We start from the raw sequence: 25,519 nt of genomic DNA, 5'->3' as shown, positions 1-25,519 counted from the left end.
TGCCTAGGTGCAAACAGTTAGTTTGAGAAGATTCCTGTATACACCAGTAGGAGCTCTGGTGGTACAGTGGTTAGAATGAAATATTGCAGGCTAACTGTGCCCACAGCTTGGAGTTTAATCGTGATGGGCTCAAGGTAGACTCATCCTTCCATCCTTCCAAAGTCAGTAAAAATATGCTGACATTGTAAACCACCTGGAGAGTACTATAAAGCATTATGGGATGGTATATGAGCCTATAAGTCTAAGTGCTATTGCTTTATAGGCCTGAGAAATAAGGCAGTAACTTCGCACCGTGATATGTGGACCTGATTGTTCCCATCTGACAATTTTAGAAGCACTGGGTCAGACCATAGTAAGATCATCCCATGTTATTATCAGATGCCACATTACAGCTGTCAAGGACATACAGCATGGTTTACATCCCCTTCTTTATAATTTCTGTGTAACAGTTCTGGGAGAATATAATCACAACACTGCTTAGTTTCGAGCTTTTTTGCATCCTCATGGAAAGGAGTTCAGTGGTCTTCTGTAGTTGTGCATGCCATTAAAAGATATTTTATTGTATCTATCTCCAATCCTGGAGAATACAGTAGTCCTTGTCTTATGACCACAACGGAGGCCAGAATTTATCTTGCTAAGTGAAAACATTGTTAAGTGAGTTTTGCCCCATTCTGCCACTTTTCTTGCCACATTTGTTAAGTGAATCACTGCAGTTGTTAAATCATTGTTAAGTGAATCTGGCTTCCCTATTGATTTGCTTGTCAGAAGGTCACAAAAGATGATCACATGACCCCGGGACATTGCAACCATCATAAATATGAACCAGTTGTCAAGCATCGGAATGTAAATTACATGACCATGGGAATGTTGCAAAGATCATAAGAAACTTTTTTCAGTGCCATTGTAACTTTGAACAGTCACTAAACGAACTGCTGTCAGTCAAAGAGTACCTGTATCTGTCTACGTAGTCACTCAGATTCAACTCCAACTTGATGACACATAGGCAATCAATCAATCAAACCAACCAACCAAGCCTTTTTTTCCTTTTTTTTTTTTTTTAAAGTGGGCGGTTTTCATACAACAATAGTACAATCTCAGAAGACCAATCCCTGTGAAATAATTCTGGAAAGATGTGCATTGATGTCATCCTTCATACCTGAGAGAACAAGTGCTTCTTCAGCATATCCAATTTTCTAGCTATTTGGCACTGTAGACAAAAGTAGAATTATGGCTTTAATCCTGCTAGGTCATAGCTCAAAGATTTTGCAATGGGGCATTATGAGGCGCTAATGTGGACCATTATAACAACCAACAAGGCCACTGATCTAAGCTGATATCTGGGAACTACATTCACAAGTCCCTGCAGTTGTCTTGGCAGCAGTTTTCGGAAGTGGTTTGCCTTTGTCTTTTACCTAGGGTTGACAGTGGGTCGGTGGCTGGCCCAAGGCCATCAGTTGGCTTTGTGTCTAAACAAGACTAAAAAGCATAGCCTCCCAGTTTCAAGTCTCGCGCCTTTAACTCACTACATCAAATTTTGACTGTCAATGTAGCTTTGCTAGGTAATGATAATAAACAGAAAATTCAACTAATTATTTTGAGTGCGTGCAGCTTTATTTGAAAGAATCAAATAGGAGGCAGGCAAATTTCAGATGTGCGCATCAAACAATTAAATGAAGAAGGGGAATGAAACAGTTAAGCCATTTAAAGTCCTTAGTTGGGATAATACAGGGGCAAGTAAATATAAAGTTTACTTGAATCGAAAATATTGAATAGAAAAGCATCTGCTCTTCAACAGAAGTGCTGAAAAGACAGCTTCACACAAAAAAGCAGGACCAAGAAGTTTAAATCGGTAAATCGTTATGAGCCACGATGGCATAGTGATTAGAGTGGAGTACTGCAGGCTACTTCTGCTGACTGCTGGCTGACTGCAATTTGTCAGTTCGAATCTCACCAGGCTCCAGGTTGACTCAGCCTTCCGTCCTTTCGAGGTGGGTAAAATGAGGACCCAGATCGTTGGGTGCAATACGCTGATTCTGTAAACCACTTAGAGAGACCACTGAGAAGCGGTATGTAAATCTAAGGGCTATTGCTATTGCTGTCATTATCTTGTTTCAGGTACGGCCTGGATAGCATGAGAAATGGGTACTGAGAGTTAATCAATATATTATCTTTTTCCTGCCCTGTGGTGCATGTAAGAATATATCACATTTTTACATTATCAATAAAAAATTAAGAAGAGCAGAAGTCTAGGGAGCTATGCATTTCTTAATCCCTTTGAGTATTATATAAAACTATGGACTATTATTGTCAAAGACATGTAACTGGATGGTATTTCCTGCATCCAAAATCTGTTTGGAATAGGAACCTTTGATAGAGGGACAAGCATGCCAGTTTTAATATTAAGGCTTCAGATACCAACAATCTTTCATATCTTTCTCTGGTAGTTCTAGTGATTATAGCTATTTAGTTTTAACTCTAATTGTTGGGCCAATGATAAATACATTCATGCTACACAGTATGCAGGAAGTTGGTAAGAGGGATGTAGAGTCTATTAAATATATTCCCAGAATATCCCAATGCCCTGACCTCAAGCATATGTAAGCACAGTGATTGGAAAAAGAGAGATGATGGATGGATAACAGAAAAAAAAATAGAATATAATTAAATAAAGATATCTAATTTTTATCTTTATCACAACATTTGAAAGTATCCATGCCCATTAGTATTTCCCAGTACAAAACGCTGGAGCTTCAAACTATCTAAACAGATTATTTCAGCGAAATGCTCATTCCTTATTTTAGTGCAAATGTGTTTTACGCATTGGATTTCTTTTTTTCCTACAGGATACCTAATGTCACAAATTTGAATTTAGGCTGGAAATACAGTGAGGGGATTCACATAGGTTCTGACTTTGTTTTCTGGGCTGCAATTAATAAAAGTAAGATCAAAAGCCTAGGATACTATATCTTATTTCCATTTGCTTTCCAGATCCTCAGCAATACCAGACAGATGTTTTCATTCACTTCATAAAAGCATGCATAAGCCATGAGTATCAATATAATTTTAAAGAAAGAATGCAAGGCTGATTTCCTTCTTTGAGTGTGCTTTCACTGAATATGCAATTGTTATTCCTTTATTTTTTTTTCCAGTCTGTCATCTGGGATTCTTTAAACTAAGCCTCCATAGCTATCCATAACATTAATGTGCATATGTATATTCTAAAAAGATATTTTTTGAAACTTCAAAGCATTTTGTGTGGATTACAACTTGTAGGGAAAAAAAAAAACATTAGAATGAATGCAGTTGTACACCTGTGACTGCTTAATATTTATCATATTTCCATTGCTTTCAGACAATATTTAAGAGGGAAAATATAAGCTAGTCATTTCCTTATCGCATTTGCTGTCTTATGTTTTCTGAAAGCTGGTAAAGAGATTTGTACCTTATCATGTAACTTTAGTCCAGTGTGTACGATGCAATGCCATTATTTGTTGAATTCTTTGCAAAAAAAAAAAGTTTTTTTCATAATATATGTACAGCCCATCATATTATTTCCTTCCAGGGTAACCAATATTGTGCAAAATGCAGGAAAAAATAAAATAGTAAGCAAAGGAAATTAAAGGCATGGATTAAGAAAAATGCCATTCACTATATCTTTCCACATCTTTCTATCCTTGTAAAGCATCCATGTTTTTCTTGTGGGAAAAAAAAACCTTAACTAAGAAACCAAATCATTTTGCAATAGATACAAGTATAATTTTATTACAGTAGACAACAATGACCAGTGGACTCCCCGACAATAAACAGTTGGAAAGACAGTCCCAAATGAAATAACTCTACAGATGATCTATATTTGGGGTGTTAAATTACAAAGAATAAATAAAATGAACATTATATACAAAATCATCAATTCCCTTATGGAAAAATGCTTTAGATTGATAAGCTATTAGGATGACCTCTGTGTTAATTTTCACACTATGGTAGTAAAATCTGAACTTTCTAGATAATATCAACATGCACGATAAGAAACATTGTTGATTGCATTCTCATTTTTTCAAATCATTACATTCACACTTTGGGAAAAAAACAGTTATCAGGTTTCTATTGTCAGACTCTATTTCAGATCTACAGCATTGAACTATGAGCTTCCTGCTTTTTAATACAGGTAATCCTCACTTGACAGTGCTATTGGAACCAGAAACTCGGTCATTAAGCAAGTCAAAAAACCATGTTACCATGCTGCTTGCTGTTCCAGCAGTCCTGGTTGCCATCATTGAGTGGAAGATTCTCACATGACTGTGACTTCTGATTTCCTGCTGGTTTTCTCATTGATTTTGTCAGAAATCAACAGGGAAGGTTGCAAATCATGATTATGTGATCGTAGAGAATGCTCTCTGCTAGCTGTTAAGTACAAGGATCAATTGTAACTACCACTTGTTCAGTACCATCATAAGATCAAACATTCATTGAATTAATAATCATTAAATGAGGACCACCTGTGGTTAATCTTTCAGAATATACATTCCATTTATTTAATGAAACCTCCACACTTCTACCATGCCTCTACGCCTTTTCATACTTGCCTTTGATTTTTTTAAAAAAACTTCTCCATTCACTAAGCAGTACATTTCTTTATATTTGCATTAAAGTTTTATTGCCAGTACATATCACTTGAACATGTTCAGCGTTCTGTAGTTCAAATCTACTCACCTTGCCATAAACTTTTTCTAGTTTAATAAAAGTATAATAAACCTCACATTCACACTTTTCTCAATGGCCAGCTAAAAAGCAAGATGTGATCTGCATCCCCATTGCACAGCATATGCTTTTGCAACACTTCCCAAATTTTGCTCATTGTATCATTTCAATCATATTTCTGCCACACACCTTTCCAGGACACTTAACAAATTAATACTCCTACAATTTTTGCATAGAATGTTGTTATCTTTGTTGTTGCGTAGTGAAACAATAATGCCATACTTCTAATTACAAGACACAGATGTAATCTTCATATCCCAGCTAAAGTAGTTATACTGTCATTGTATAAACAAAGCACATTCATATTATAACGTTTCTGCATTACACCATGTACACCTGCAGCCTTATTATTTTGTATTTTTTCCACAGCATTCATGACTTCTTTTAATGAGTCAATAATGTTTATAGCATACATTTCAATTCCAGTTTTCAACATATAATTGCATACCTATGTTGTAAATAGGTAAATGGCCTTGGTTACTCCAGCAAAACAAAAACAGTTGGGATCAAATTTGATGTGGTGAGAAATGCTGCAAAATCAAGTCCAAGTTTGAAAATGGCTCATCTCCATTTTAAAGAAAACATTCCAAAAAATAAATCTGAGAAAGCTTGGAATACACTTTACTGCTCATTCCAAAGCTAAGTAGAATGGAATGGAGAAGAATAGAGTGGAATGGAGCAGAACGGAAGTGTAGGAGTTGGAAGGGACCTTCTAATCCAACCCCATTCTCGAGGGTTGAGACCGTATACCATTTTACAAAAATGGCTGTCCAATCTCTTTTTGTAAGACTCCAGTGATGAAGCACAGATAAGTTTCTGGAACGTAGAGATACTATGAAGTATGTAGAAAAGGCAGGGGGAGACACAAAGGAATCTTTTGTGAAAAAAAAAGAAAAGAAAAAGGGCGTGCATAGCACCAACGTGCCACCGTCCCTGTCCTATTGTTTCTCTTATTCTTTATTTTTCTTATATGTACCCATTTCATGTATTCACAACTATGTATACGCTTATACTTATTATCTTGTAAACAATTGGCAAATCAAATAAATAAATAAATAAATAAAATCTCACCTTTAAGTTTCTCCTTTTCATGGTTGAAAGATATGTTGGAAAGCATGGTGCAATTTCTGTTGAAATTTGAACTCAGGTGGATGGATGGTCCTGTGCAGTAAGATTTCCAGTCTAATTATTTATGTTATCACCAAGCCACTGTTGTAAAGTCTTATGTCTTTGGTGATCTACCACCCCAGGGATAGCTGAGTACGAATAACATTGTACATTGCAAATGTAGCAGTGTTCACTATTAAAACTTCCAGTTGTTGAATGGTGGTAACCACACTTCAATGAGGGGCATAATGATGTAGTAAATATGTAGTTGATAAATAGATATGGAGATGAATATACCCATACTTACACATATCATCTCTCTCTCTCCTCTCTCTCTCTCTCCTCCAGAGGTCTTCAAAATTTTCTCTCTCTGGACATGGCTAGGGGTGGTATGGCTTGGTGGTCAAACATGGCTTGGTGGTCATGTTCCGGTTCTGTGGACATGGCTTAGGTGGTGAGTATGGCTTGGTGGTCATGTGACTGGGTGGACATGGCTTGGTGGTCATGTGACTGGCTGGGCACGGCCAACTCAATATCACTCACATCGAGGCACGCATCTCCTCGCCTGGCCTTTCATTACTGTGGGGATGCTGCAACAGTCGTAAGTGTGAAAAATGGTCATAAGTCACTTTTTTCAGTGCCATTGTAACTTTGAATGGTCACTCCACACAAGCAAAGTACCAGCAAAGGAGGGGAAAGAAAACTCCAGAGAAGTTCCAGAGACAGGAAGTCTAGTCCTGCCAATAAGGGTTAACGGAGAGGCAGTTTCTGTAAGCAACACCAGAATGTTTCCTTCCTGCCTTCCTTACAGGATTAGGCCAGTTATTTCTTCTAACAACCAGTTCTCCGAACTGCTTAGAATGTTAACAACTGGTTTTAGCGAAAAGGTGCGAACTGGTAGAATCCCACCCCTCTATCTATCTATCTATCTATCTATCTATCTATCTATCTATCTATCTATCTATCCACACACACACACACCAGCTATTTGGTACAGAATCAAATGTGTGGACATGATTTAAAAATAAACAACTGTTAAGGACACACAAGGATACAAAAAAAAAGTCACATAATACCAGTACTGGAATGGGACAACTCATTGTAGTCAGGCACATGTCAGAACTTCAGCACAAATGGTTTGCTCCTGCCGACTGAACTCTGAACAAGTCACCCTGGCCAACTGGATATGGAGAAGAAACACCAGTTGTTCCCGTCCCCACATCCCATCAGCCATCCCCTAATGTCCTGGCCGATGGGATGTGGGGATGGGAACAATTCATGGGGAGGGGAATCACAGCCATGGGACAATTTGGACCAAGTCAGGTGGAGAAGAGGCGCTTCTCCCCTCCCACAAGAAAAAACATTGTCCCATTCTGGGGCCCATAATTAGGTTTGGCCTGCCCCACCAAGTGCCTTCCCACCTTCCCAGGATGGGAAGCACAGCCTGGCAAGCACCCAGACTACATGCCAGGCTGTGCTTCCCATCCTGGGAGGTGTGCTTCCCATCCTGTGCTTCATCCACATCCAGATTCTGCTCCGGCCACTGCGGTTCTAGGGATGACTGCTTGGGATGTCAGCCAAAGAACTCCATGAAGGGCTGGCCCTCTGCCTGTAGCTTCCCCTACAAAGAAGGGAAGGAGGAAACCTAAGAGACATGTTTCTGTGGGGACAAAGTCAGCAGGAATCTGAGAAAAGCTGGGTGACAATGAGGATCCTAAGAAAAAGAAAACCATTTACCTTACTCCTCCTATCATGCTAAAGATTTACAGCCCCAAGTTGCATCTAATAGGTAGTGGCAGAGAAGGTAGTCTTATCCCCAAAGGAAGAGCTGTTGGCCCTGTGCTGGCCTTAAGACCTGGTACGGGAGACTCCCTTTCCATCCATCCCAGTGCAGCACACTGTGGCTTTGTTCCTGCTCCAGCAATTCACCTTTTGTTTCCCTGAGGCACCTGAGCGTGAGGTAGAACTGGTGGGGCCTACCCAGATCCACACTTTCAGTGCTCCTGAGCATTGCTGGAATGGGAGAGTCAGTGGTGGTATTGGACGGTTTGGCCTGGTTCTGGCGAGCCGGTAGGAGCGATGAGCAGCGGAGACCAAACCAGTTCTCCCCACCGCTCTGCTGTTGGGCAGGCTCCCATACTCACTTTTATCTGCTGAATTTGAAGCGCAGCCGCTTTGCGCAGCACAGTGCCCATTTTGCACTGTAATTTATATGATAGGAGGTTACCATTGATATTAATACAGTTTCAGCAACCTATGCAACAATGCAATAGAATACAAGGTGATTTCTGATAGTCTTATTGTATGGTAATGACCACATGGCCAATATATTTCCAAAATTCTGAATCGAGAATTTAATTTAGAGGTGGCAACCATTTTTCTTTGAAGTGCTACATGCTCTCTGGGCTGCTCTGTTGGAACCCATGACGTGTTGGGCTGAAGCAAGGACTGGATAGAGCTAAAACTAAAACACTGATTTTCTTTCTGACAATTTTGATGCTCTCTTCAAATTTATCTAGGATCTGAAGTGATTTCCTTATAGAGAACTATTGGAATTAACTAGAGCATTTTTCAAATCAGTCCCTAAATGTTTTTAGACCGCAAGTTACTTATCTCTGATTTTATATATCCATTCCCCCCATAGTATTATCTATGCATCAATTCTAAAAAATTGGAGTTAGTATTGACTCTGCATTGAACAAGTACCACTGATTCTCTTTGCCAAGTGTTAATTTGGAAAAAAGGCATTAAGTTCTTATAGTACAAATCTACTTAAAGGTGGTGGGTCTGATCAGCTGCAAATACACAGATATTATTTTTCAAATTTAAGAGTTCTCTTTTTCTGTTCCTGCCTCTCTTTTCTGTAACAGTGATGTAGAACTATTTATCTCAAAGACAATTGCATAAGACCCAAATCAAAATATTGGTGTGAAATTATGATGCAAAGTCGATTATATTTCTTTGTAATGTGTGCCACAATTACAAATACACTCATGTTTTTGTCTGTGTTGCGTAAAGTACAAGTTCAGTGGTCAGCTGGCCACTTCCCCTAAAGAAATGCTAAGTAGCCCAAAGCAAAATATAAGCTTCATGGTGGAGTTAAAGAAGGTATCTCGGGGAAGTGAGCAAAAAGATGACATCCTGAACTGTTCTACCTGCAGATAATCCTGGGGATCCAGGTGTCTTGAAATTATATTCTGGGTGACCATCTTTTGAAACTAACCTTTGACAGTTGTTTGCTTGCTATTTTTCAGATCAATTCAATAATTTTCCGGTACTGATATGTTCCAGTCATTTAGTTTGAAGGACAGGACAGCAGTCTGAGTCATGGGCCCAAATGGACAAGAAATGATGGAAATAAAATCCAAACATGCAAGAGAATTGTAATATACCTACCTTTGTTGAAGGAAGGAAGACTTTGAAGTAGCAAAGAAAAAGAAAAAAACCCAGAATAGTTGTGGCAGAAGTGCTTCTAAAGATTATAATGAAATCAGATATATGAGGAATTCAATCTCTGAAAATTCCAGTCTGCAACAACTTGATTCATACCTCCTGGTAAAAATCTAAATTAACTAAACTATTCTTTAATTCTTTGAATCTTGAGATGTAGCTCTGAGCCTCTTAATTAAATCGGACCACATTTACAGTTTATAGTAAGGCATGATCTACTGTCACTACTATACTATTGACTGAACCACAATTGTCTGGATTTATATATAACCCTAAAATCATCATAGATTGTCATATGATATTTGCTCATGGTACATTCTAAGGCAAAATCAAAAGATAATATCATTCAGAATTATATGCAAATATCTAAATATCAAATTAAGGCATTGTATGGTTGTTTCTACCCTAGCATAACTTTTAAAATATTTTTATTCCACCTTTATTGTTTTTATAAATAACTTAAGACATATCTAATAACAAGACCAATACTCTTTCCTCCTATTTTTCCTCCAACAACAATCCTGTGAGGTAAATTGGGCTGAAAAATAGTGACCGGTTGCTGCAGTTTTCTTGGCACATTTTTTGGATGTAATTTGCTATTGCCTCCTTCCAAGATTGAGAGTGAGTGACCGGCTCAAGGCCACCCAGCCGGCTTTCATTACTAAGGCAGGACTAGAACCCACAATCTCACAGTTATTAGCCTGGGGCCTTAATCACTAAAAGCAGACTGTCTTTTCTGTCATTTCAAAATATATATATTTAAATATGTATGTAAATAAGGATTTATATATTTATTTTGAGAGAAAAGGTGAATTGCAAGTGGAGGAAAATGGCTTACTGATAAAACTCATTTTTTTAAAAAATGTAAATGGTTTCACATATTTCTAGATTACTTGTAAGTATGAATATTCAAGGGTGATTAAGACAGCATTTGAAATTCAGTTTTGATGCTAAATTTCAACATGATACATTGCCTTTGAGCAATTATGAAGCTCACCAGGAGGCCAATGGCAAATCAGTTTTTACCTGCTCCTTCACAGTTTATAAACTGGAATGGAATATGCAGTTAGGATTTGCATTACACAAACATGTTCATCACAACTTTTGGAATGTGATACATGTAGTATCTCACGGGAAAGAAAGTTGTGGAAACAAATGAGTAGACACTGCTGACTTGTGAAGGAAGACCAAAGCAGTAGGGTTTAAGAACTCCTTCCTTTTCTAATGTCACCTTCCCATCAAATCACTGTGGTGATTGGCTTTTCATTCATACCACCTTTTTTTAAAGAAACTCATCCCAATATTTTTTTTAAAAAATACTGTGGTTATCATTTAAATAAGCAGGATTAGCCATGGAGCTATGAACGACGTCTCCTGAACATTAAAACATTAAAAAGATTCTCCATCAAAGTTTCATATGAATTAGCTTAGGAACAGATGGACCAGCATTACATTATGAAAGCTATACTTCAATACAACTGGATTGCACCAGGTTTGAGAAAGCTGAAATACTGAATTAGATGAACAAGTAGCATAATCTGATATAATTTAGTGTTATCTGATTATAGCTTATCTCAGTGAGAATGGTAAAGTTATCTTTGTTACTCAATCCTGCAGAAGAATCATTAAAACATTTTACATCACAGCTAAAGTGTATGTGTGTGTGTGTGTGTGTGTGTGTGTGTGTGAGAGAGAGAGAGAGAGAGAGAGAGAGAGAGAGAGAGAGAGAGAGAGAGAGAGAGAGAGAGAGAGCAAAAGGTTTTATTTATTTATTTTAAAATAGCCTATTTGTATATGCAGACTTTCTTGTATGATGAGACTGGTGGTTCTCCAAATGGGAAAGAGTAGTAAGCAAAAAGTAGAAATGCCCAAAAATACATGCACAAAAAACATAGGATAGGAAATATTAAAAATGAAATGCAATTACTAGACTTATAGTAATTCTGTTCCATGAAACATGATTTGCAAAGTTTAGGATTCAATGACTTTAGAATACAGCTTGTCTATTTTTCCCCCCCCAAATCAGACAGAGGTACCCAACTCCATTGCCCCTCTCCACTGAATATGGATAACTTCCAAAAATACTGATTATATTACAGTACAGTACAACACATTGAAAAGAGGGAGAAAGGAACAGTGTATGAACTGTGACTTCTTTTTGTGACTCTTCTGTGGTTTACTATCTTACATCTGATTCCACAGCCTAACATTATTCAAATGGCTATTTATATTTGTGTACATGTCCTAGAGTAACATTGCCAATACACTACAGTCTCTGCATTGTAAATGTTTTCCAGCGCAAACAAGAGAAGCTAGTTTCCCAGCCAAGAAACAGACGTGAGCAGGAAGTGATCTCAGGAGGCATATCCTTCACTTCTGGAGTTAATTTTGCTGGAGCCAAAAGTCATACGAGGACACAGTTAACAGCTTAAAGTTTAAAATGGGAGTAAATAAAGCAGACTGCAAATTAAAAGACTGCAAGTTGAACCGTTGTCAGTGTTCTTTTTGAGAATCTCTGATTTTGCATCTGAATGGAGAACACCACTTTTTCCATACCTGATTGCCATAACTTGAGATACTTGGACATATTTCGAGTGGCTTCATATATTGGTTAACACATAGTAATTGGCATGAAACTATCCCAGCCTGATTGCTGTGTTTTGTGAGAAAAAGTTTTCAAGCCAAAAGTCAAGTCCTTCCCGTGAGTTTTTATAGAGGGCAAGTTTCCAAACCTTGCACCCATTCATTTCCCAAACATTTACAATGCAATTTTGAATGAAATCAGAACACATTTATTATGTGTCTACTTTTCCATGTTGTAGCTGGTATTCCCAGGCCTTCTTGTATGGGGTTATGTTTATACTGGTATTTCTGTTCCATCATTCTTAACTTGTATAGCTCATCAGTGTTCTTGCTGGCTCCAAATTGGTTAGCAGCTGTGTATCCATTGCTAGTCTGGCTCCCACAAACATCTGACTCACTGCAGGTCATTGACTAACAAAAACCACTCCTCCTCAGAATAAAATAAAATTGCTTACTAGGTTATTTCTTCCCCCAGTCCTTCAAATCCATGGATTTAACTAGCAGTTGACAAAAAGAAAAGGTACCGAGAAGAAATATTGATTGGAAAGAAGTAAACAGTGACCACAATCATAGCGACATGGCAGTAAATCTGTATAAAGCCTTCCAAGTAACTATTAGTTTGATGGCTTTCTATCAAAACCACACACAGAAGTTGTTCTGAATGGCTACAAATCTGATATTAATATACCAACATTGCATTTTGGAAGTCTTTCTACATGATGATGAAAAGTGTGAAGGAAAATCAGTGATAAAGTATTTAAGAACATGGCAACTTCATGAACATAATTTTGCATAGAGCCCCCCAAAAGCCCTCCACTGCTGAAATTAGAAAACGATAAATACACAGGGCATAATCAGACTGATTAATTTCATTTGAATTTAAGATAAATGGAATTTAAATAACACAAACATGAGTTTTCCCCTGTGTTAAAATAGTGTCTTCCTCCTAATTTCTGGAATTAATCAAAATGTAACTTTTTTTCCCCTGAAGTTTAAAAAAAAAATCCTTGAATGTTCCTTTAGGCAGGAGTTCCATTTGAGACAGGACCTACAGCATATTTTAATGTAATGCATTATATTTATTATACATTACATAAAAATGTGACTCTGGACAGTATACAACAGTGAATTAAAAAGAAAATCAATATATAAAAGTAGACATAATTAAAACTATAAAAACCACACAAGTAGGCAGGATAATGTTAGCCATAGTTAGGGAGTCATTGCACGATCCCCCTGGTCCCATGGGAACCCCAGGCCTGATAGTATACCATTGGGTTTTAAGGGGTTTCTGGAATGTTGAAAAGGATAGAGCTATCCCTACTTCTGGGTGTGTGTGTGTGTGTGGACATCATTCAGTTTGACAGGTTGACTTTTATCAGCATTTACCCTACTGTGCTTGGTTGTAAGGGCACATATAAAATTGCTACGCTATCCCTCCTAAACTATGTTTTGGCCTTGCCATTTCCCCCTCTGCATAGTCCTCTGTCCAAACAATTTGGTGTCACTATTTAGATTCAGGTCAATCAAATGGATGTTTTGCAATAGTTTTGTTTAGTTTACTTTATTGTCATTGCACCTCGTACAACGAAATCAAACACCATCTTCAGGGCACATCATGACCATGAAAATAAACACAAACACACATCCCTCCACACCCTCCACACATTGAATTGAAAACCTCCGACACCCACCGCATTGTTAGAAAGGCTTTCTCCGTCACACTCCTGATTCATATTGCTCAGTGTTCTTGGGGTGTTTGGATAATAAGGAATAAAAGCAGTTCTTGGCAGATACTTGTTTAACTTTTCTCCCTATTCTCCTTTGTGGCAGTCTGCGTTCACCCTTAAAGTTAAATCTTAGAGTCAACTCTGAATAGTTAAGCCATGAAGTATGCCAGATATGATATGTTTATGAAATTTGAGATCACTATCTGATTTTTTTTAAAAAATTTTTTGGATAAAATCAACCATGTGACTGCTTTGGAAAAGAGAAAGGAGGAGTACAGCAGGAGTGCATAAATAAATAAGCGGGCTGAAGTATTAAGTCCACACTGATTTGTAGGAAAATTTCTAATTGTTAATTCTAGATCTAAAGTGAAACAGATAATTCTGTGAGATAATTCTGTCATGGTGGTCTCTAGTATTACAGCTATCAAATCATACATCTCATTCTTAATCATTCAGATTTCACTTGTACCTGAGATACAGAAAGTTTTTCCTTGTTTTGTAGCCAAATATTAGAAACATTTATCATGTGGTTGTATTAATTTTGACATGTGATCAGAATGTTAAGAAGACAAATAATAATAATTATAAACTTCTTGTGTAAACCAAATGGTAGGATATAGAAGCCCTCTACTTCCTTATTGCCAAGTTCAGTGTTTACCTTTTATGCTTCTTGCTGTAGTGCGGCTGCCAACAACAATTTGATGTTATTTGATTCGTTAATTTACTTAGTAGAATGGGGAGGGGGGTTGAGTCTTTCATAAGCTTGTTTCACAATGTCAAGAAACAGGAACTGGGTGCTTCCCTGGTGATGCAGCTGCGTATGAAATGAGACAGTACCCAACAAAACTGTTCTTTTAAAGTTAAACTATCGCTAAGAATGTTTAAAATTCTGATGACTACATTTTCCAATTTTGTTACTCCAAAATAACTCAAATACTTATTATGGTCATACAGTCAACCAGACCATGTACATTTGGCATTTTTGTCCACCTATTTGAATCCTTCCCAAAGACCTGGAATAGGCAGGTGTTGTTTAATAATATTAAAGGTGTCCTCATAGGATATATGGTGTTCCAAATAAAGTATTGCAATCGATTGATGTGATTTTGTCAATGCTGCAATGATTGTATTCAAGTGGTGTTCCAGATGTTTTTGAATTGCATCTCTAGTTTGTTTTCTTGTGTTCTGATCTGGTATTGCAATATCCACTATCCAAACTTTTTGATCTTTGTTGTCAAAAATGATGTGTTATGTGGCAGATACATATATTCTAAAGTCCCATAGCATTTTAGCTTCTTCATTTTTTTATTGCTTTGTCTGTTTCTTGGTCCCACCAGTTCTTGCTTGCAGGCAAATGGTATTTCTTGCAGATATTCCAATGCACTATGGATGCTAGTTTGTCATACTGTTTTCTCTAGTTTTCTTGAAGCAGCTAACTAGGTAGTCCATTGATTCTTCGGCTTCTTTGCAGAGGCGGCATTTTCAGCCTGTTACTGTTTGCTCAATTCTGGCTTTGTATGTATTTGTTCTTGAGGCTTGGTCTTATGCAGCTGGAATTAACTCCCCTGCTATTATTATTTTAAAAAAACAGAAGGAGGGAAACTCACAAGACCTTTGCTTATTTAAGTTTTTGCTTATTTAATTTTTATCTGAACTACTTTCTCCTATATTCACACTGAAATCTAAGGTGTACACTATCCAATGAGGAATCTCATTTACCAATACTATTCACTATTTTTCTCCATACATTTCTACCCTTGCAAACCATTCTTGCTTTTATCAAATCTATCTTTGTGTATTCTCTTCTTTAAAGCCATTACTAATCTCTTTTTGAGAATCTCTTCAACTCCAACCATGGCTTTCTCCTAGGAGAACGGGAGTGAGAAGACAAGGAAAGGAACTTCCATCTACATAGACCTTGGTTGTTCAGAGTATGGGTTAATCAAGTAGAAGGGTGTCTGCCTTCTAGCCCAAGGGCCAGAAGTGGGTCAGAAATAGGAACAAATAGAGGTGAAAGGAGGCTCGTAGAATAACCTTCTGTGAAGGAGATGAGTGATTTCAAAATTTGATAAATACATACATAAGAATTGTTCCAGATTGTAGGATAAAGCATCTAATCTACTTCTTATATTATATAATATATATATAATAGCTAGTTATATACTGTATATGATGCAAAATTTAAAAGGGGAGGGAGGGAATTCACCTGACCATGGCTCTCTGGATATATGAAGAACTCTGTAAATGTTTCCAATTACTGAAGTCAGTTTGCACCTTGAGAAGATATTTTGTCTCTTTGAGGAGATGACATCAGTGTCTAAAGGCTTGTTTTGAGGACCAAAATCTTCTTGATAAAAAAAAAAAGTCACAACTCCTTTAATTGTGGCCTGGAAAGAATTGCCTGAAAAGGAATGCACTGGCTAGCCATCAGTTCTATATGGGATTTTAAAAAGTTCGGCTCCCAAGGTGAAATTTGAATCATTAACATGTACAATAAAGTGTCAGGTGGGATGTAGAGGATGGGAAGAGAAGTAAATACCTACAGTATCTGAGTAAAATAAAGTCTTGATGGGTATTTTGGGGATTTGAGGCCCTCTTAAACAGAACTACCTTCTTAGATTTAAATGTCGAATTATGTTATTGTCGCTTAAAATGTTTTTATGTAATTGGCATACATTCAAATGAACTTTTGTTGCATACATCTCTCAAAAGTTCACCACCTCCAATATGCACTACATAAATCTTATCTTGATAAAGTTGGAACAATTAGAACAATTAATTAGAACAGTTAGAACAATTAATCAATGGAACCACTTGCCAACAGAAGTTGTAGGTGCTCCAACATTGGAGGGTTTTAAAAAGAGAATGGGCAATTATTAGACTGAAATGGTATAGGGCAGTGATGGAGAACCTTTTCATCCTTGGGTGCCAAAAGTGTGCATGTGCGTGCATGCGCACCATCACCCATAAGGCAATGCACACAGGGGAATGCCCATACCCCCTGAGCATGCCCATACCCCCTGAGCATGCACATGATCCCCCATGCATGCTGCACATCTCCATGCATGTGACCCCCACACACATGCTGTGCATCTCTGCATATGCACACGTGTCTCCTATGCACGCCCCACCCCTGCACATGCGCAGCAGCTACCCAATGATCAGCTGGCAGGCAGGCGGTGCATGCGCCTGTACAGTAGATCTTCTCTGGGGCGATGGTTCACGTGCCAGTGGAGATGGCTCTGCGTGCCACTTCTGGCACGCATGCCATAGGTTCACCATCATGGGTATAGGGCTTCTTGCTTGATCAGGGGGTTGGACTAGAAGACCTCCAAGATCCCTTCCAACTCTGTTATTCTGTTGTAAAATAATCAGCTGAAGAATCAGCACAGTAAGATTAGAAATAAATTTATAATGAAGCTTTAGACACAAAAAGCTTCAGGTTCCACTACCCCTTCCAACCTAGAATAGAATAACTGCAACCATTTACATCTACATCCCTTTCCCAGACAACAGTAGATTCTCACAGATCAGAGATGCTCTTCCCTACCTCAGCATAAAATTCAGCTTCTGAATCTCTAATGAATGGAGGAGGGGGAGGAACAAAATGAAAGATAAATGTGATGCCTTCCTCTCCCATCCATGTCACAATTCCTCCAGTTTTCCATCAATACTCAGGCAGATCTGATTAATGCAAAAAACAAAAAATTCTCTCAGATGCTCTGCCAAATAAATCTTTCCTGTCTTTCGTCTGAAAATCCCTCTTTAAACTAGTCATTTAAGCCTCTTTCATTCCAGCCCATATCCTGAGCTACGAACTGAAGCGGTATACCCCTGCAGTGATCTTTTCTCTTGAAGGTGACAGATATTGTGGTTTGTGGTCACCTGTTGTAAAAGGAAGAGTGACCAGCCTTGAGGGATAGGAGGAAAATAAAAGACAATAGTTAGGGAAAAGAGAGTTGAGTCTGGGACAGAAATGTAACCTGATAAAAGGTCTCAGACAAGATGCTTTCTAGTTCTCATCAGTGGTGGGATTCAAAAAAAATGTTAACACCAGTTTTGTGGGCATGGCTTGGTGGGCGTGGGGTGGCTTGGTGGGCGTGGCAGGGGAAGGATACTGTAAAATCTCCATTCCCTCCCCACTCCTGGGGGAAGGTTATTGCAAAATCTCCATTCCCTCCCCAACCTACTAACATGCTTTCCAGCTCTGTTCTCCTGTACGGGGCAACAAAAGAAGACCCAGCCAATCAGCTGGGAAACGGGAAGTGGAGAATAGATGGGGCGGGGCCAGTCAGAAGTGGGATTCGCTGGTTCTCCGAACTACTCAAAGTTTCCACTTCCGGTTCTCCAGAACTGGTCAGAACCTATTGAATACCACCTCTGGTTCTCATGAAATAAAAGGAAGGAGGTGAGTGCAGGCATGCAAGATTCTGTGACTATCTCTTTACCGTTAAAGTAGTGTTGGTCTACGTGGTTTTATTTTTGTAGTGTGTTCTACCTTAAAGGGTTGACATCTGTATGATTGGGGTGATGAAATTAATTGTCAGTTTGTTTACAGAATTGGCACAATGTCCTGCAGTTGCTTCTTCTGCAGTTCATTCTAGAATTACAAATCTTGCATGGGAGAACATTCACATCCTTAAGAGATGTAAAAGTCATAATTTTCAAGGAAAATACTAAAATTGTCCATCATATGGTAATTATAAAAAAAAAATGGTTAGCAGGGTTGTGAATCTGTAGCCCTCATTTAATCTGGGATCAGTATATGAATGATCCTGTCGCATTCAGAAAATGAGTAGGCTGATCCTGCTGTCAGATTTCACATTAGACTTGAATAAAGCTGTCTGGAAATTCAATCACATATTCAAGCTACACACCGTCAATACAGTTTAGATAAGCTGTTTCATTGCAAACAAGGTGTGGTTGTTGTGTCAATAGACACACAGATACACATATTTCAGGACATCAAGTCCTCTGTAATGCCAGCCCTAAGGTTAAAACCCTAGTATTTTTCTCCTATTATTTTAAGCCAATACCATTTTGGTAATTCTTTTCCCAGCCTTGAGTGGCATAGCCATCTGTTCCATATTTACACAATTATTATGTCCAGATTGAGAATTCAGTCATTCATTTATGCAGCTAAGATGCCATTCCATTTCAACAGGAATTGTTGGTTCCTGCCTTGCCAGCCTTAGCCCTTATGGTCTTCATTCATTTTCTTCTCTTTCCATGTTATACAATCACAGCAGTTATATTCTTTTGGATTTATATTAATTACTTTGTCATGGGTATGTATGAATAGACTTAAGTTTAAATCATATATCTGAAATAAACATACCTTTTTCTAAGCAGATACTCATCAACAGGCATAATGATTTAATTGTTTTTTATTGTATTTTATAAGCGTCTGTTGGAGTGGAGTGTACATGGATTATACCATATTTACATTGTTTAAAGTTTGCTTTCCTTCTATACATTTGCCAGACTATTATATCTTTTAAAACCATTTTTGGTTCCCACTTCCCCTAACAGAACAATGAAAATGTTCTCTTAACAGAGCTCCAGTGACCAAGTTGTCAATAAATCCAAATATACCTGCAGAATAAAAATGAGGTTCAATATGTGTTACCCCCTTTCTGCTGTTTAAGTCTTACTCTTGCTAGCAAAGGTAGAAAAATAAGACCAACTTTAGAGGGTTAATAGCTGAGAGAACTTTAGAATGTGAACAGACCATGCTATGACCATAGACCGTCCCTTTTTACTTCTTGTGACAATAAGCATTCAAAACCATTGAGATATTGGTGTCATATAAAATAAATTTTGTGCAGGATTTGTTGGCGTAAAAAGTCAGAATACTACTTTTAACCTCGTGAAAGCATGCTCTGCAAGGTATGGAGCACTCAGATGATAATTATGTCTTTTGCTTATGATGGTCATATGTTGCATTAATCCTGTATCTTTTTAGTACTTTACTGAAGTACTAAAGTCATACTTCACCACAGATTATTATGTTAAGTGAAGTGTTTAATATACAAATTCATCAATTTATTTACTTAACATAGATAATCTACATAATAATCTGCTAAAATATAGATGATTTAGCCTCTGTCCACAGAACTTTATTCATGAATTCTTGTATCTAACTGAACTAGAGTCTTGAATGAATTATTGATAGCAACCAAATAGATTGTCAAGTTAAATCTGAATGAAAATACAGATAAATGTGGAAAGGATGTGGCCAATCTAATTCAAGCTAATTGTGTCTAACATTGTTAGTTTAAGACTGACACTGGAATGAATCACAGATTATATCAAATTCAGTCTGACAGGGCCAAGTCTAATAGTTCTATCAGCGTCATGGTCTTCTTTTAATTTCAAATTACCTTGCCTTGCTCCTTGCCTGCAGCTGTTTGCTCAAAAAAGCTTATCCCATCAGTAAGGCCATTCTACCAAGGAAGGGACAGTGAAGAAAGAGGAGCAAAATCAAAGGAGCACCCACAAATCTTCTTCGGAAACTGTGACTAAGCAATAGTTGGGTAGAAACCAATCCCAAGCAGCTGTAAATTATGCACTTGATATGAAAGCAAGAAAAGGAAGAGGCTCTTTGATTTCACATTAATGTAGAGCAATGGCTCTGAAGGGTAGACGGCAATTATATGTTCTTTCAGCACACATTACAAAGGTCAGGCTGTCACACCACAGTTGGATTTACTGACTACTCATACGTTGAGACTAGCAACAGGCCCCAGGGGCTCACTGAATCCATACAAGAGCTCATAGAAGGCTTCCCTTCTGCTTATATCTCCCCCCAGCAGTGGTCCTTTCAGAGCGTTCTTCATTTGAATAGACAAGATAGGATGAAAGAGACATAAACACCTACCTATTTCACTTAGCAGGTATAGTAAAGAGAGAGGTTCCCCTTGCACATACGTGCTAGTCAGAGGTATATTCAACAGGTTCTGACCAGTTCCGGAGAACCGGTAGTGGAAATTTTTAGTTTGGAGAACCGGCAAATACCACCTCTGAGTGGAGATTTTACAGTATCCTTCCCCTGCCATGCCCACCAAGCCATGCCCACAGAACCGGGAGTAAAAAAAAATTGAATCCCACCACTGGTCCTAGTCGTTTCCGGCTCTAGGGGTGGTGCTCAAATCTGTTACAAAGCCGAAGAGCCAATGCTGTCCAAAGACATCTCCGTGGTCGTGACTAAATGACTAAATGTCAAAGCTGCACAGAACACTGTTACCTCCCCACCAAAGTGGTCCCTATTTTTCTACTTGCATTTTTAGCTACTTGCATTTTTACATTTTCAAACCGCTAGGTTGGCAGAAACTGGGACAAGTAACAGAAGCTCACTCCATTACACGGTGCTAGGGATTCGAACCACCAAACTGCTGACTTTTCTGATCGACAAGCTCAGAGTCTTAGCCACTGAGCCACCGTGTCCCTTATTACGCCAATTTCATTCAAAATGATTGGAGATAACTTCAGGGGAAAAAAATAAGGCTTCTCTATAATCAGATGGGTGGTTTCTTTTTAATCACAAACTGAACTCTCATGACATATTAACTTTGAACCTGTGGGCAAAGTGACTCTCTGTCTGGAAGACTCAGTATGGCTAGTAAGCATGTAAAGTTTACAGCTGGATTCCAGAAAGAGCATAGGGGAAGCAGAAATAACTTTGGTGATGAATAGCCTAATAAACAGGATTCATGATGCAGTGAGAAATGGTAGCTGGCCAAACACAAGGAAGACCAAATGGGAAAATGTGCACAGCAGACCTAGATTGGTGTTTCCTGAGCTTTCTCTGTATACAAAGCTTCCTTCGTAATATTTGGTCAAGGTTTTCTATAGGTATCAGATATTGACTGATGTAAATGTTTTCTTCCTATTTTCCTTGATAGGAGATTTTCTTCACTAATTTGGTAGAAATACTGATACAAATATATGAACAAAGCAAAGACATTCCAAACTTTTCTGGCTGGAAAAGGAATGTTTGTTGGTTTGTTTATTATTATTAATTAAATAATTAATTAATCAATTAATTATTGCCAATTATTTTTACAAATAACCCAAGGCAGTGAACATATCCAACACACCTTCCCCTTCCTATTTTCTGTACATGAAAATACCTTGGCACTTCCCAATAAGAGTTCTTATTTCAGATCAACATGTATCATCAGTGCCTATGTCTACAAACCTGGAAAGTTATTGCTTGATGGTGTCAAGCTGTGTTTTTCAAATTTGGCAGCTTTAAGATGTATGGACTTCAATTCCCAGAATTCCCCAGACAGCATGCTGCCTGGGAATTTCTTAGAGTTCAAATTAACCCATCTTAAAGCTGCCAAATTTGAAACATGCTGGCGTAGACAGCAGTGAACTAGACAGATAAATACTCTGGTCTCATATAAAGGAATGAGGGCCATGGACTTAGTAGGTAAGTTCCTGCCTTTTGTATGTAAAAGATCTCAGATTCTTTTTCCAGCATATATAGATGGATCTGCAAAAACAATGGGTCTCAAATCCTGAAGCATCTGCTATCACTTGATGTTGAAATCCTAACTGAATATACCAGTAGCATGCGATTGGTATAGCAATGCAATTTCCTACACTCTGCCGTGTCTCCCATTCTATTTTCCTAGACAGCTTGCAAGGATCACTATAACATGCAAAGGTTATTTTCACAATGTGTTCAATTGGTTAATGAGGAATATGGGGGGAAGAAACAGTTAGCAATGTTGTAAGAGCAGCAAAATAAATACATAAATAAAAGTCAACTCCCAGGAAATTAAATCTAGCAAAAACATATCTGGTCTTAGGCAGGGTTAAAGTAACTCCATCCAATCAGTGGTGTAATGAGAACATGGGGTCCAGGTAACTGAGTGGTTTGGCTTATCTATCTCTCAAACAGAGAGCTGAAAAGAAAGAGAAACTGCAAGAAAACCCTTGCCATATCAGAACTCAACACTCAAGCTTGCAGCATAGAACATTATCCCAAATTTTGATCAAATTGACTAATTGTACTACTGTTGTAAGCCTAGTCATGGGAAAAGGAAATAATGATGTTATCAGGCCTCATCACCATTCTCCTGGAAAGGGGCTTCTGGATATCAACTTTGTATTCCTCCTATGATGTTTTAAACCAGGTGTCCAACCTTGGCAACTTTAAGACTTGTGGACTTCAACTCCCAGAATTCTCAGCCAGCAAAGCTGGCTGAGGAATTCTGGAAGTTGAAGTCCACAAGTCTTAAAGTGCCAAGGTTGGACACCCTGGTTTAAACCAATTTGGGTGATTTATGTGTTGATAGGACTATTAGGGAGATGGGATTAGATAGTAGATAACCAGACTGAGCAATGTTGTGGTCTGATGATGAAAATGCTCCCACCTCCCACTCAGAAGTTGAGAGTTCAATCCTAGGTAGCAGTAGATGTTTCTCTCCTAGGTTCAAATAAAAATATCTGCTGCCAATTCAGTGTGGCATCTGGAAAGGCACATGGCCAGCAAATGCTCAACTCTATTGAGTGACCCTGACTCTATCCTGAATTAAGGGATTACAGGGTTGTAAAAAGGGGAGCAGATAACCAGATTAAACACATTGTGTAGAACACAAGGAACAAAGGAGGTATCATGTCATTACGGTATTAGATATAGCCATTTTCTGTCATTCTTCTGCTAAATTATTTAGAAATTTGAAGAAAAATCAATAAAGTGTGGTTACCTAAGGAGCTGCCTTTTTCCAAAAGTGTCTACCTACCCAATTTTATCTTGCAGATTGGGCATGCTGCAGTTTCCACCAGCCAAATAATATCTGCTGGTTGGGGACAGAAGACTGGGCTTTTCTGCAGTGACCCCTGCTTTATGGAATATTCTCGCTTTGGAGATTAGAATGGCCTCAATCCAGCCTAAGGCTTTAAAACCTTGGCTGTATACATGAGTCTGAGATCTGAATGTATTTACAGTCCCATTTTTTGGATTTACTGTTGATTAGTTAATTATCTCAGTTGCTTATATATGTATTTTAGATGTTTTTATTACTATTTTAAATATTTTTAAAAAATGTTTGTTTTTATATTTTTTCAAACTGTAAGATGCCCAAAGTCATTGATTAAGGATGGGTGGGCTATAGAAATTGAATAAATAAATTCATATTTGTTTGGGAATGAGGTGTAAAGCACATTTTGCATGACTTTCTTTAAGCCAGGAATAGACACTTCTTTTCGGCCAAAATGCCTAACATACTATACTATAGAGCATAGAGTAGGTGGTGCCCCAGGAGAAATATGGATAAGACGGATTGTTCGTCAAGAAGGTTGTGGGGATTTTTTTTAACAAAACCATATTTTGCTTTTTTAAAGAGTTTACATTGGTTTTATTTTCCCCATCTCATTATAAAGAATAGAATAGAATAAGCATGAGGTCTCAATTTGCATAAAAGCAACAAGGGGTAAATCATAATCTTAATCATCATAAAACACATTCATCATCAATCATAAAATGCAACATTTAGTGGTAGTCACAGGATACTAAATAAACAGTCAACATAAATCATAACAGGATCCTAAATACTATACAACAATTAATATAAATTGTAAGATATAAGCAATAAAGTTATAGTCATAAGAATATAAGAAAATAGGTAATAAGAAAGATGAGAAGGATAATAATAATACAACCCTACTAGGCAGTTTGACTGTTTTGTGGGAATTAGTTGTTTAGAAGAGTGATGGCATGGGGAGAAAAACTAGTTATTTTGGTGTGCAATGGCCTATAGCATCGTCTTGAGGAAAGAAACAGTTTATGTCCAGGATGTGAAGGGTTTGTAGATATTTCCACAGTTGTCTTTGTGGCTCGTATTGTAAACAGGTCCTTAGTGGAAGGCAGGCTAGTAGCAATTTTTTTTCTGCAGTTCTAATTATCTTATCTAAGATTAGATTCTTATCTAAGAATCAGAAATAACTCTAACACATTCCACCATACGCACAAACAAACAAATAAAAAAGATGCCAAGAGATGCCAGTTTGCCCATACCTGCTTTACATATTTCCAGCATAGTGGATGCTATACTTTACTCTCTATTTTGCTAAGGAAAAGCCATTGATGTTTTGGTTGAACTCTACTGAAGTATGGAGCAAGCAACATTAAGGAGATTTCACTCCGTTTAATGTCAGCAGCTGCTTTTTCTGCTTCTCCTTGTCAACTAGCCTATCTTGTCCCCATATAACCTTTATCTCAGGCAGACTAATCCACCCCATCCATTATGGCTGAGGTGACAACATGAACTTTAGCAGCCGGAGAAATTTGTTTTTCTCGGACAGCCTGGAAAGCGTGTGCTTTCTAATGCTAGGAACGCACTGCCTTGTCTTTGTCAATTTTAAGTGCACCTTAGGACACCAGTATAATTACTGTGTTCATCAGCTGTAGTAATTGGCAGCAAGAATGGTCACCTAAGATAGAGCACACATCACCATGGCAACCACCCAGCCAGAGATAAGAAGTATCAGTAGTTGGAGATGTGGAATCCCCAATTACAGATCAAGAGTACTTGCAGTTTTAAAAGATTTTTTCCATACATCCCTTCAAATGTGTCTCCTAAGGGTAAAATGTAGGCGGAGAGGAGAGCTGTAAAGATTGATCTGCAAGAATTCTCTTACTGTTGGGTAACTTAAACTGTTGGGTAACTGTCCTATTGTTTCTCTTATTCTTTTATTTTTCTTATATGTACCCATTTCATGTATTCACAACTATGTATACATTTATACTTATTATCTTGTAAACAATTGGCAAAGCAAATAAATAAATAAATAAATAAATAAATAAATAAATAAATAAATGGAGAGGACATTTGTTTCTTTGTTTGTTTCACGGAGTTGCTGTTGAATTGGTTTTCAGA

Source organism: Notechis scutatus, chromosome 6 (assembly GCF_049901735.1).
Source record: "Notechis scutatus isolate UNSWTSFEM ecotype Mainland chromosome 6, rNotScu1.2, whole genome shotgun sequence".
Lineage (NCBI taxonomy): Eukaryota > Metazoa > Chordata > Lepidosauria > Squamata > Elapidae > Notechis > Notechis scutatus.
This window is presented reverse-complemented; position numbering follows the sequence as displayed.